Source organism: Corvus hawaiiensis, chromosome 19 (genome assembly GCF_020740725.1).
Source record: "Corvus hawaiiensis isolate bCorHaw1 chromosome 19, bCorHaw1.pri.cur, whole genome shotgun sequence".
Classification (NCBI taxonomy): domain Eukaryota; kingdom Metazoa; phylum Chordata; class Aves; order Passeriformes; family Corvidae; genus Corvus; species Corvus hawaiiensis.
Window position 1 is genome coordinate 5,915,118 of NC_063231.1, and position 13,011 is coordinate 5,928,128.

General features: G+C 41.4%; 1 long non-coding RNA gene across 1 annotated transcript in view; it reads right to left on the reverse strand.

The window, feature by feature from the left end:
* Positions 1-3,822: 3,822 nt before the first annotated feature.
* LOC125335613 overlaps positions 3,823-13,011 on the reverse strand; it is a 38,276-nt gene continuing 29,087 nt past the window's right edge. The window contains exon 4 of the long non-coding RNA XR_007207500.1: positions 3,823-3,950. This is a non-coding gene — a long non-coding RNA (uncharacterized LOC125335613). The remainder of the gene's footprint in view (positions 3,951-13,011) is intronic.

Consider the following 13,011-nt stretch of genomic DNA (forward strand, 5'->3'; position numbering starts at 1 on the left):
GATAAACAGCTTGGGCAACACATGGGTGACAGGAGCTGGTGGAATACTCCAACGACATTAGAATACATTTTGAGAACCAAAAAAATATTTAATAGTACCCAAATCAGAGAAAAACTGCAATTCATTCTTTGGTGGTGCAAATCAGACTGGTTTTAATGACCTTAGCGGATTTCTACAGATTCGAGTTTGGAAAAATTTTTGCCCTTAGTCTGGATGCAAATGATTAATCATCAAACATCTGTTACTCTGTGTCTCTTCTATATCTGTTTGATGGAAAATTCAGCCCACCTTTTAATGGAAGTGTACTATGCCATTGCACACTCTTTGACAGAACTGTTTCTAGCTCCCCATGCCTTAGATCTGTTTTGTCACCTCAGGAGCATTGAGTACCCCTTTTGTAAAGGAATGATTGTAGCTTATGGCCCAGGGCAAGCTATCAAAAAAACCTGTAACATTCTTCATCCTTTAAAGTGTGGACTAGTTAATGAAAAGCATTCCCTAGACACAGCTGGGACATCCCTGTGCTCCCAGAAGGACATGGGGATAGGTGTTCTCATGATGAGTAGCAAACACCTGGGAATTAACTTCAGGATAATAGACTGAAAGTAACCTTTTAATGCTGGCACTCACTATATTGTCACATTGCTGTCTCACACCAGCATTTCCTCTTTTAAATGGGAAGTTTCTTGCACCTTCACTAAGGGATAATTCTGCCCAAAATGCTCAGGGAACTTCTTTTTCTGAAGGCAAACTAGACTTCATCTTAGCACTTGAGGTAATCCCAACGTGAAGCGGACTTTTTTTTTGGTACTTATATTTCAGTTACTAGTGATACCATCCAAAATTAAAAATTATGATAACGGGGTTGCCCTCCTTACAAAAATCAAAGCCTAATTTTGTGCTTTCCTCTGCCTTCAGTTTTTCAGTTAAGTCTCTTTTGGCCACACTTGGTCTTGTGTGTCAGCTACTTTACAAGGAAACTAAGCTTATATTTTCTTTAATATTTGCAAATACCAAATACAACAGGCAGGATGAGGTAGAGGTCTCCCAGTACTATTACAAAACATCAAAGGTGCAAGGGCAGGAATTCTGAACAGGCAGGAACAAAATTGGACCAATGTATTTGGGACACATTGCAAAAATGAAAGAAAACAAGCAACATAATAAGACAGACACAAACTGATAAGGATATACAAAATAAAAAATACATATTTGGTAAATCCACTGTGCATTTTTTATTCCTGCAAACACAGATCCTGTTGGGGTTCCTCCTCCCTGCCATGTGGTCCTGGGAGAGGGGACCTGAGGGGGAGACACAGGGTTTCCCTAGACCCTGGTCAACCTTGTTCCCCATTGGTTGTTTTGTGTTCCCCTGCACGGGCAAGGACCCTCGGGCCCCATGATTGCAGCAGTTTCCTCGGCATCCTCAGCCATGCGGCTGGGAAAAGAAACATCTCTGAAAATATCTATCAAGAATTGGTCCATATATATTCTTTCCATGGGCCTCATTGTCTGATACACGTGTTGCAGTATCCCCACTTAACAAATGGTGGTTAACACGAGCAGAACGATCCCCGATCCCTAAGGACAGCGACTGATTTGTGAGTAAACTCCGGATTTCTCTTCTTGTTTTTGTTTTGCTGTTCCATCTCTAAACTATGGAGGAACCGTGGAAAGACTCTTGGATCTCAGAGCTGCATATGGACATTTATCTTAAACTTGAAAAGATTCTTGAACAATAATTTATAAATTTTAGCTTAACTCAAGCTCAAAAGGAACTGAAACACTTCCTGTCATGGTTGTTTAAGAACTTTTTCTACCTTTCTTGGGATTTAATTCTTACCAAAGACTTTTGGAAGACTGTTTGGACACAGTTAATTTCTGAGTCAAAATATATGCCGATGGAAGAATATTTTCATGAATATTATTTAATTACCAAGACTGTTGAGCAATGTCAGCTGTGTCTTGGCGAAGGGAAGCCTGGCTCAGGGACCGTACGGCCCAGGCCACGTGCACCAAGCGCTCTGCGAGCAGCAGCGAGGCAGTTCCCGCGCGCGGGCGGAGCCAAGCGAGCCGCAGTGTCGGTGGCGCAGCGAGGCGCGGCGGGAGTGGGGCGACCCGGCGATGCCTGCCCGGCCCTGTGCAGCAAGCCCTGCCCAGCGTGGTGGAGTGAGCCCCGTGAATGCCTGACCAAGAGGGGCAGCACGTGGGTGGCGGCTGGCGGCGATGGCGGCGGAGCGTAGCCGCGCCCAGCCGAAACGCGCGCTGGAGCGGGGCGCGGGGGGGCTGCCGCTCGGGGGCCCGGCCGAGATGTGGGCACGGCGCCTGGCATCGGCAGCGAAGCTGCGACCAGAGGAGGCGGCGGCGCGCGGGCAGCTGAGTGGCACAGCCTAGCCTGGCCCACGCGGCCCCGATTGCGACCCCAGGAGACCCCGCAGCGAGAGCGCGCAGGCACAAGCAGCCCCAATGACTCTGGCAGCACTGGCAGCCCCGGCAGTTCCAACACGGAAGCAAGCGAAAGCAAAAAAGTGAAACCAGGAACGCAGCAAGACAGAAAACAGCAGCCACTTGGAAAAAGGAAAAAATCACTGTAGCTAAGGTTTTAGGAAAAGTAAAATGGTATAATGTTAAACAAAATTATGGTTTTATTACAAGATGTGACAACCAAGAAGACATATTCGTTCATAGAACTGCTATTAAAAAGAATAACCCTGAAAAATACATCCCAAGCTTAGGAGATGGAGAAGTGGTAGAGTTCAGGATTATTCAAGGAAGGAAAGGCCTGCAAGCAGCAAATGTCACTGGGCCTGATGGTGTTTCTGTGAAAGACAGTATATATGCTAAAAATTGTAGTCATGTTAGACAATATCTCCATTATAAGCCCCCCCTACAGTCTCCCTTTCCTAATCCCACCTTTCCCTTTTATCCTATAACCTATCACCCCCAGTGTATTCCCAATCTGTTTTTTCACCCATGGTTTCCCTCACAAAACCATGCCTTTGCCAAATGCTTCCCCCAAAATCCCTTTCCAATGCCGAGTGGGGGATGAAGAGGGGGAGGGAAGAAATTAACTATTTTTGTTTAGCGTTCCAACAGGTACAAATGGAAGAAACCCTCTCCTGCCTCAGTTTCCCCACAAAGCATGCTCAGAGAGTCCTGTCTCCCTTCTGCCAGCCTTAAGATGTTCTAGAGAATCTGTTTGGACATTTAAAGACTCATGAGGGTGGCTTGTTTTGTTTTGAAACTGTCCTCGTCATCTCATGTTTATCCAGTTGTTTTCAATGTTAAGTTTTAAATATTTTTTTTTTGTTAACATTAATTAGTGAAGTGTTGGGGTTCCTCCCCCCTGCCATGTGGTCCTGGGAGAGGGGACCTGGGGGGGAGACACAGGGTTTCCCTAGACCCTGGTCAGCCTCATTCCCCATTGGTTGTTTTGTGTTCCCCTGCACGGGCAAGGAGCCTCGGGTCCTATGACTGCCTCAGTTCCTTGGCATCCTCAGCCATGCAGCTGGAGAAATAAACATCTCTGAAAATATCTACCAAGAATTGGTCCATATATATACTTTCCACAGGCCTCATTTTCTGATACATGTGTTGCTGTATCCCCACTGTAACAAGATCCTGTTTCAGAACTATGCAAAACATGCACTTTGACCCACCATTGGCACTAGAAGGTTTGCAGCTCATTATGCTCCAGTGAAAGAAATAGCAAACACACATCCATACAATACACATTTAATACAATACACATTTAATTTCCAAACTCACATTTCCCAGGGCAGGTGCACATTCATAACCTGACTGTTCTCTTCAGATGTGTTCATTTTCCTTATTAACAGAATCAATCCCATAAAAAGGGCTGTTGCCCCTTTCTGGAGTAGTTTGCATTTTTAAGCTGTATACCTCGCAAAGCAGCATGGCTCCACATTGGGGTCCAATCCTGGGTGTTGCTGTTTTAAAAAAACACATGCAAGAGAAATCAATGGCTGTTTTTTCAGCAACAAGGTAAACAAGAGGACCACAAGTTTACAAAGAGCAAGCAGGGCTTTCAACCTGAAAAGCTGTCTGATTTTCTCTATCTGCTTGCAGGGGTAGTGCTCAGAACACACCATTGGCACAGGCAGCAAGAGGAAAATTCTTTTTGTTTTTTTAGAAAAATAATTTATACCCAGACCAAGGCCCCTAATGTGACTATTTAGAGCCATTGAGTAGCACTTCCCCTGGTGAACAGGACCACTGATCTTATCTGAGAACTTATCTGTGACTTATTTATGGATTAATGGACTACACTAATGCCCAGTTACGAATGCTGTTCCAGGCAAATGGACACAAAAAATACCCTTCTTACCTTACTCTGGGCTCCACACAAGAGCTGCAAACTCAATTTCCTAAGATGAATCCAAGACTTTACATTAAAAGCTCAAGGGATTTTTTTTCTTCTAGAAAGGCACTTAACAAAAATAACAATGGAGGAATACAAAATTTTTAAAAGAACAAGCTATTACAGCGAGATGAACTTCAGCTCCAGACTGCCAAGCCACTCTGGGTGCAGAGGCTTGGCTGTTTTGACTGTCAGCACATTTAGAATCCTCATGACTGTTACAACAGAAATTTTAGCATAAAAGACCCTCACAGAAAAATGTTTTCCATAAGTGTTTCTAGACCTGAAAATATTTTGAAGTTACACTTAAAAAGGTCAATCAGGGAAGCTTCTCTCTTTCTATAGTTACTGATACCTCCAGAACATGCCTCTGAACACTGATCTCTAGACAAATTCCTTCTAATTAAATATATCTTTTCATTTAGTCCAAAACCAGATAATCAATCCAAACTTCCCACTACAGCATATGTTTTATATCCCACTCCAGTCACCCATTGAAACAAACTGTTACACCCTTCCTGGTTCCAGGGATTTGGGGAATTACCCATGATATTTCAGCTCTGCACAGACACATGAACAAACCGCACATTATGAAGGATAACTTTTATTTGGCTTTATTTTTTTTGATCAGAAATTCCTAATGCCTGTCTGAACATTGGAACAACTCCAGTGCATGGTCTCAACTACTCCAAAGATGTGAAGTTAGTTCATACATCAGATTGGAACACAGAGGAATACAGGGAAAAGGCAGAAAAGGACTAAAGATGGTACTGATGCTTAGGTATCTGAAGTGTAAAAGGACAAGAAACCTCACATAAAGGAAGAGTCCAAAATGAAGAGAAATTCCAACCTGAACCTTCTTCATGGCACCAGCTTGTATATTTTTGTCTGATCTCAGCAGAAGGCTTGTCTACAAGTAGATGTCAATGCAGTCAAATTTCTCTGGAAAATCCAAATTCCACACATGTAAGCCAGAGATTAAACAAGGTAAAGAGCTTCCAGGTTGCTGAGTTTATCAGTGCATTTTACTTGTTAAAAAAGCAAACAAACATGGAATTTGTTATGTAGGTTTTTGGGATTTTTATGAGTTTTGGGTTGATTTGAGAGACTGTTTTTAAGAAACCAGCTTGCCAATCGCAATTTTCTTTTCTATGATCAACCCTTCCATAAAGGGCCATACAAAACCACCAATAAGCTGAAAAGTAGAAAAACTGGATTCACCTCTGTAACTGTAAAGAACACTGTGATAAGACAAGTTTAGAGAGGAGAAAATGTAAGGCAGGTGTGGTTGAGACAAAAATCAACAGTGACAACAAAGATAATATAAATTATTTAAATGTACACAAAGACTTTGAGCACAGTTTATGACCTGTGTGCAAAAGGGACTGATGAGTTTCCACATCCAGCAATTCAGCCACCTCAATCCTGGGACACAGTAGACTTCCAGATATTAATAATGTGAAATGTGAAATATTTCAGATGAAGGGATTAATTCACCCTGCTCTCAAATTGTAATATTAAAGGAACTCAGCAGCTGGACATAGTCTGATATGAACACCAGTAAGATTTAAACGCAGCTGTGAAAAGCAGCAAAGATGATTCCATAAAAGCGAAGACTAGTGGATGGTGTGAACAGTCAGAAAAAGCTGATCACTGATAGGGCAGATAGCAGTGGATAAAAATTGAAAGGAAGTGGGAGAGGAAGGCATGTAGTAATTTGTTTTTCTATGTTCTGTTATTCAGACTAAACTCACTGTTAGTATCTGTGTCTCACTGTTTTACTTCAGAATGAAGGACTGGCAAGAGGACTTGGTCAGTTTAACAAGAATCACCTAATTTATTTCCAAGTTAAACTACCTTGAATCCATGATTTGCTGTGCACAAGAGACTACACAAGGATGCTGTATTTTGTTTCTTGCATGTAGGAAAGCCCTCCAGATGTCTGCTTCCGAATAGATCTGACAAGGTGCAGGCTAGCATTTCTTCAGAAGCACCTGTCAGCAGGGACAGACAGAGGTTTTGAAAACAGCAAAAAGCTGAAAGTAAGGAAAAGAAGCACAGGAGAAGGGGGATCATTGATTGATATAGGCTGGGATTAGGCAAGGCTTGCTTCTGAAGGTGATAAAGCACAGTGAAGAGAAGAGAATTCTCTGCACAGTAGTAAAAGGGAAGAGCGAGTCAGCTGCAGAAAGTTCTGCACCACTTCCCCGGTCTGCTGTCTTCCCTGTCTGCTCCTCTCTGCAGACGATCAGAGAAGTGGTGACAACTCTACTGTTATTGCAGAATTAGTGGTCACCAACAAGAGAAAAAAGGAAGAAAGTAATTTTAAAAGGAAAAGTGGTCTTTCTGGCAAAGCAGATCTCTGCAGCACATCAGGTTATGTAGTCCTTTTCAGAAAGCAGGAGGTGCAGGAAATCCATGGCACTCTCACAGTGACCAGGCCAGGGAGTTCACTGACTACTGCAAGTAATGAAAGATGCTGGGCATTCATGAGTTTCTAGGGACACAGTAATAATTGTGACACAATTCTTTTCCTTCGTAGTTCAGGAAGGAAATTTTAACTGGGTTCCTTAAGGAAATGAGGCTTTTGGAACCCCAGTCCGCGCCAAAGCCCTCTGGATCTGGCCAGCAAGAATTACACCGAGGGTGTGAAGCTGCATTTCTAAAGCACAATAAAGACAGCAGGTGGAGCTTGGTAAGGTGTGCTGTAAAAGCAGGAGAGGGTGTTCACCAGCTCAGAGATTTTCACTGAATGCCTGTCACCATCTGGGTTTCAGGTGGTCTGAGTTCAGGAAACACGGCAGAACAGTCAAGAGTTTATCAGTGCTACTCAAGGGTTAGCAGCTCTAATCCTCAAGGAATGCCTTGAATTTATTGAAAAATTTTGTTAATACACATGCAACATATGGCAGTAGTCATTCCCATTGGAAAAGACACCACGGGTTGAACGCTAAAAGAAGAAGAGGGTAGAATCAAAAGGACTGTAATCTACATTCTCCACGTTACTATTGGAGTTATGGAAAACCAGGAAACTGAAGGTCGACACTCCAGTCTTCCTGTGCTGATGTGGATGTGCGGGAGGTACGATTATGTGTCTTTTTTGCAAGGCATCAGCAGATTCATACAAGGAATAATCCACTACCAGTAGAAGACAAGCTCTGGTGAACCAATACATATGAGAAATTGCTTTATTATTAAGGGGAATACCACAGCTGCCAAAACCATTCTTCTGTTTCTCACAGAGAGAACTTGGTATTTTAAAATTTTTTATCAGGTCTTTCACTGATCTCCTCTTTTAAATTAACATCCTTGTACAACTCCACCTTGGGATGAGCTCCCTCATGCTCATCATCATAAAAGACCTTAAAGGCAATCAGTCACAGAACTGGGCACAAGCACATCAAAATGGAAAATCAGTAAACACAGAAATGCTTTTACAAGGGTAAGAGAAACAAGAAAATTTAAACAAACTGAGCAAAAAGAGGAGTAATTAAAATGCCCTTCTGTACTAAAACTGTTTATTTTATCTGAAAACAAAATAATATTTGCCAAATTACTCAAGTTCTTTAATGGATGCCCCAGTAATTGCCCTGTTGTCCCTGTGTGGCAGAGAAAGCTGTGTACACTGGACAGGATGCCATTTAACAATCATCTATTTTCTGTAAAAATTTAACAATTTCCTAAGCTATATGAAGGAAAATACTCTGACAAGTGTGGATTAAAAAGATGGAACAGCTGATGCTATGAAATCTGCATGTCCTAATGTGTTTATTTCCCAGATCAGAGCTATTATAGCCATGATGCAAACTGTACTTCTAGGCTATAACCTTTTTATGGAAATAGCGTACTCTGATATTTACTCAGCCCATTTTGGCCCCATCCATTTCCCCCAGTAATTTAGAGACGAAGGGCATGTCAACATGGATTTACCTGGAGCACCGCTCATACAGAAATCCATTTTCAAATATTCCTGATCTTCCAAGGCAATTTTTCACTAATGTCTGAGGAGGGTTTCACAAGGATGATTTTCCCTGTATACAATTATTCTTCTGGGATCAGCCAAACTGAGAGAATTGAGGAAGAAAGGCAGTTCTACTGGAATGCTCTCCTGGGATTGTCTCCTGTCCACATTTTTCAAACAATCTAACACTTGAAATGCTAAGGTAATCAAGGTTTAATATACTCTTTGTTAATAATATTCAATTTAAAAATGCTTCAAATTCAGATGTCCACCTGAAATGCAAATAATTATAATTTGGCTGCTGTCACTATTGACAGTAATATTCATGATAATCCCCTAGATTTTGAGACAAAGACATTGACTCCAGATGCAGTCAGAGCCTTTCCCACCCTTTCTAATTTCCCTTTCATTTATAGATGGAGCTTGCCTGGCTTCTGTAAGGGATGTCCAAGTATGGACAGCATGTGTCTTGCCAAACATTATCTAGGAAGCCCAGGATGTAATTGGGATCTTTAAAGTCCTGAGCTATTACCATAATGAGAGCACTGCCCTTTTACAGGAAGCTACAGGTACTGCCTCAGTGTCTCTGCAGATTTATTCCTGGGTAATAGAAACAATAGGCAAAGGAAAGTAGACCCCAGGTAAGAAAAAGTGCATGAGAAAAGAAGAGGGCACAGAGGAGTGTTATGAACAGTAGAAGTTGGAGAGATGGGTGTGAATAGCAGTAAATGGGCAACAGGAACTCTTCCTTTGACATACAGATATAAACAGCATCTTTTATGTTAAATAAATGATATTTAATCATAAAGGTTGGTCGTCAAACCTGGAGCACCGCTCACCTGCGGTGGCTGAAAGAAACTGCTTTGAGCTGAGAGTGCAAATCTTGCACTGTCTGAGCAGGACTGACCTCCCTGGGCAGCTGTTCCCTGCCTCTGCTGCCTCTCACCCTTGGCCACGCAGAAGCTCCTGAATCATGAACCAAGCCAGGATTGTCAAAGTAAAGGGCTGACACCCACATAAATCACAATTGCACCTGCTCGTGGTTTCCTGCCCTGGGGATTAATTGCACTAAATAATCTTACATAATAATAATGAAAAAACCAAATTTTGTTTTCCCAAGGCATTAAGGCACTTAACTCCTGGCAATTCCAGTCTAAACTAAGGGGAACTGTGCATCTTAATCCTCTTGAGATCACTTTGAGAATGCCAAAACAAACCAATGAATCAAAACACTCTTTCTGAATAAAGGGAATAATTTTCAAAGACAAAAGTAGGAAGAAGCTATTGCTAGTATATTCTGCATTTCTCATTCTTCTGCTGTGGGTAGAACCAAGCCCTTTCACAGCAGCATGCCCCTGTCTTCAGAGAAGGGAAATCTGTCACACTCCGTAAAATTTGTTCCCAGAAGCCCCCTTTTCCCAATTACTGCATGTAACTGCAGTTATATGTTAGCCCAGCTTGGTGGGAGCTTGGGTGGATGTTTGGAATCGTTAAAGAAGAGTTATTTTCTTAAAAAGATCTGAAAGGAAAACTGAGCGTTCTAGTGTCTCCTGATTTTGAAGCCACCAAGGAATAAGATGAGGAAAAGCTCACAAAGTAAAAAACCTTAAAAGACCCTTCTTACCCAGACCCTGAAAATAAGCTGAACTGAAGAAGAAGAAATCAATTTCTGTGTCACATTTCCTCACACAGGCAGGAAGTCTGTGACATTTGTGTCACATCCAAGTTCCCCCAAATCATGAAGATAAGGCTGATTGGGGAACAGCAGCCCTGGGCACAAGGGAAGAGGGAAGTGTGAGCCCACAGTGGCAGATCTGGGCTTCACTGTCAGGCTGAGGGGACTGTTTAGGTTTTACAGCTTTAGCGTGCATGAAGTGGTCCCTTAAAACCAACTGCAGTTAGTGGAAGAAGTTGTGTATTTGTGCAGAGAGTTGAACACAGTCTTAACTTCAAGCAGCAAAGCCCAAGGATGGGGTGAAACACTGTCATTACTGAACATCATGCAGCAGCCATCCAACAACTGCTAAACTCCATGGAGACTAAAACTCCACACTTTTCCAATTGTTTTGGCGACTCAGCTTTGCACCAACACAAAATTTGATAGACAAAAATGGATTGCATGAAATGTCAAAGAGAGAACACATCAGTATGTGCATGAAAATTGCTGCACATTTAGTGTTCATTAGTTTTAGATATTAAAGACTTAGGGTGAAATACACTGACTTTAAAACCACTTGGAGTCAACTGCACTGACCTCTAAACACATCATAAGATATCAGCTGTGAGATGTCACGAGAGATCCAGCAGCCTCTTCTGCTCTCCGAGAAATGCAAACTGTTACTCCATTTAAGCAAAGATCAGCCTGAGAAGCAGCCTAGATTAATGATGCAGATCTAATTAAAAGAGAAGTAACTGTGGCGATATACCCTGAGAAAGAGGGAAAATATATAACACAGCAGGAAATAAAAAAAAATCCAGGGTTTTGATTAAACTACATTTCTAAAAGTAGGTAGGACTATAAAAATGCCAAATATTAATGCAGAGAAGCTTAATATTTCAATAATTAATTATTTCAATTTTTGTGGCTCTAAAGTAAGAACTTTCCACCCACCTTCGAGGAGGGATAAAAGAGCCCCAAATGTTCTGCCCGCACCCCAGACCACACATGCAAAGACAGGGAAAAAAGGTCTGTGCTGCCAATTTTTCTTTTCACACAGGTAAACAGAACCTATAAAAACAGGATATTTCCCCATCACACATTAGAACCTTCCACAGTAACCAGGGATTTTACCATGCTGGAGAAAAATTTATTAATAAAATATTGCATCAACCTTTGTTCTTAACTTTCCATCAATCTTAATTCAACATCATCACCATGGTTACAATGTTATTACATTTTAGCCTTGAAGGTTTCTTATCAAGATGTGCCAAAACAATCTTAGTATTCATTATATGCACATTCCAGACAAATAATCTGGCTATCATATCTACTCTATTAACACGAGGCCACAATCTATATTCCTTAATTAACAGAGAGCCACAATAGCATCTTCTCTGTCAAAAGCAAGCTATTGTACATCCTCTCTCCCAGAGTCCAAGTCCCAATAGAAAACAGCAAAGCTCCTAATTAGCTGCCCACCTTAGGGAGCTGCTTCCATCCATTTGCATTCCTGTATTACTGAGAACTCTCTTTCTACCATCAGCAGGACCATCAACGTTATAAAAACATCCACAATACAGGGGAAAGAAGATTTATCAGAGCTGTGTCAAAGAGGAAAAGCTGAAGAGAGGCTCTAAAAGTTTTTTGAAAGAACTAAAATAGCTTTCAAACAACACTGAAAGACTCTGTGATCCCAAATGAGGCATCATCTCAAAGCATAACGATATCCTAAATTATGCAATCTACCAAAGATGGAAAAAACTCTCCAACAGTCCAAGCAGATTGTGTTGATTTGAGTCCATTTCATAGATTTTCTTAAGGTTTTATATGGAAATTAACTAAGATAGAGAGTGTAGAATTATCAGTGTGACTAAAACAGATCTTTGGCTTCAGGATAATTGGCTGTCCCACCATATTCCACACTTTAACAACACACTCCCTTCAGGATTCCTGCCTTTGTATTCCTGTTGCTCTTCACTTGGTATATTTTTCTGCAAGGCTTCATCTCCTTGTGACTGTGAATCAGAATGTTCATTATCTGAGGAACATAAACACTGATTCAACCTCTCTTGCTTCATTAAGCTGGTCTGGTTTGCTCCTGATTTATTCCGTGTCTTCCTGAGACTTCAGCTGCATCTCCTGGTTCCAGGCTTTTGGAAGTGTTTTGTCTTATACATTTCTTATTCAAAACAAAATTTGTGTGTTACATCATTTGGGAAATTAAGTAATACACAGAGGATTATTTCCTGCAGGTCTCTAAAAGGTAGAGTTAATTTTACATTTATTTAAGCAAATGTCTGCATTTAAACTAACCTGTAAATTGCATTGCTGAACCAAATGGAGAGACAGGGTCACTGTATTTAGATAAGACTTGAAAGGGGAAAAGTCAGACTCTTGTAACTTTAAAGAGTAAGAAAATTCAGCTTGTTTTGTTACCCGCAACTACACAAATTATCTTGCCAGTCCGTGTGTAACATGGGTTTTCAAAGACATACTTATTCTGCAAATAATTCCTGCAATAAAAAGATCAGTCTACTTTAATCTTTTATACTTTGTATTGCAGTTAACACTATGAGAATTGTTCAGGCTGGCATTCCCTAAGATCTATGAAATGATTAGAGCAGACAGCTCTGAGCTGTGGTCAGGAATGCTTTCCTGAAAATCTGCAGATAGAATATAATGAGCGAAATCAATAAGAGAAAAGCAATGCTTAAGAATGATATTTATTAACTTATTCCTGGTGGGCAGCACTGATAAAAAGGACAGGACACAACCCTGACATGACAAGAGCAGTGCTCATATTGCACTGTCTGTCCCCGGGGCTGCTGCTCTGGATTTGATCTGGCATAGCTGATAGCAGAATCAGGGCTTGAAATGGACAATTCTCCATCAATAAGGAAAAGATTACAAGACAAATTGCTCTATAAAGCAGCGTGAGGGAAAAAGGGGGGAGGTAAAAATTGAAACAAGAACAATAGCTGTTTCGCTGCATTACAAGTATCAGGGAGG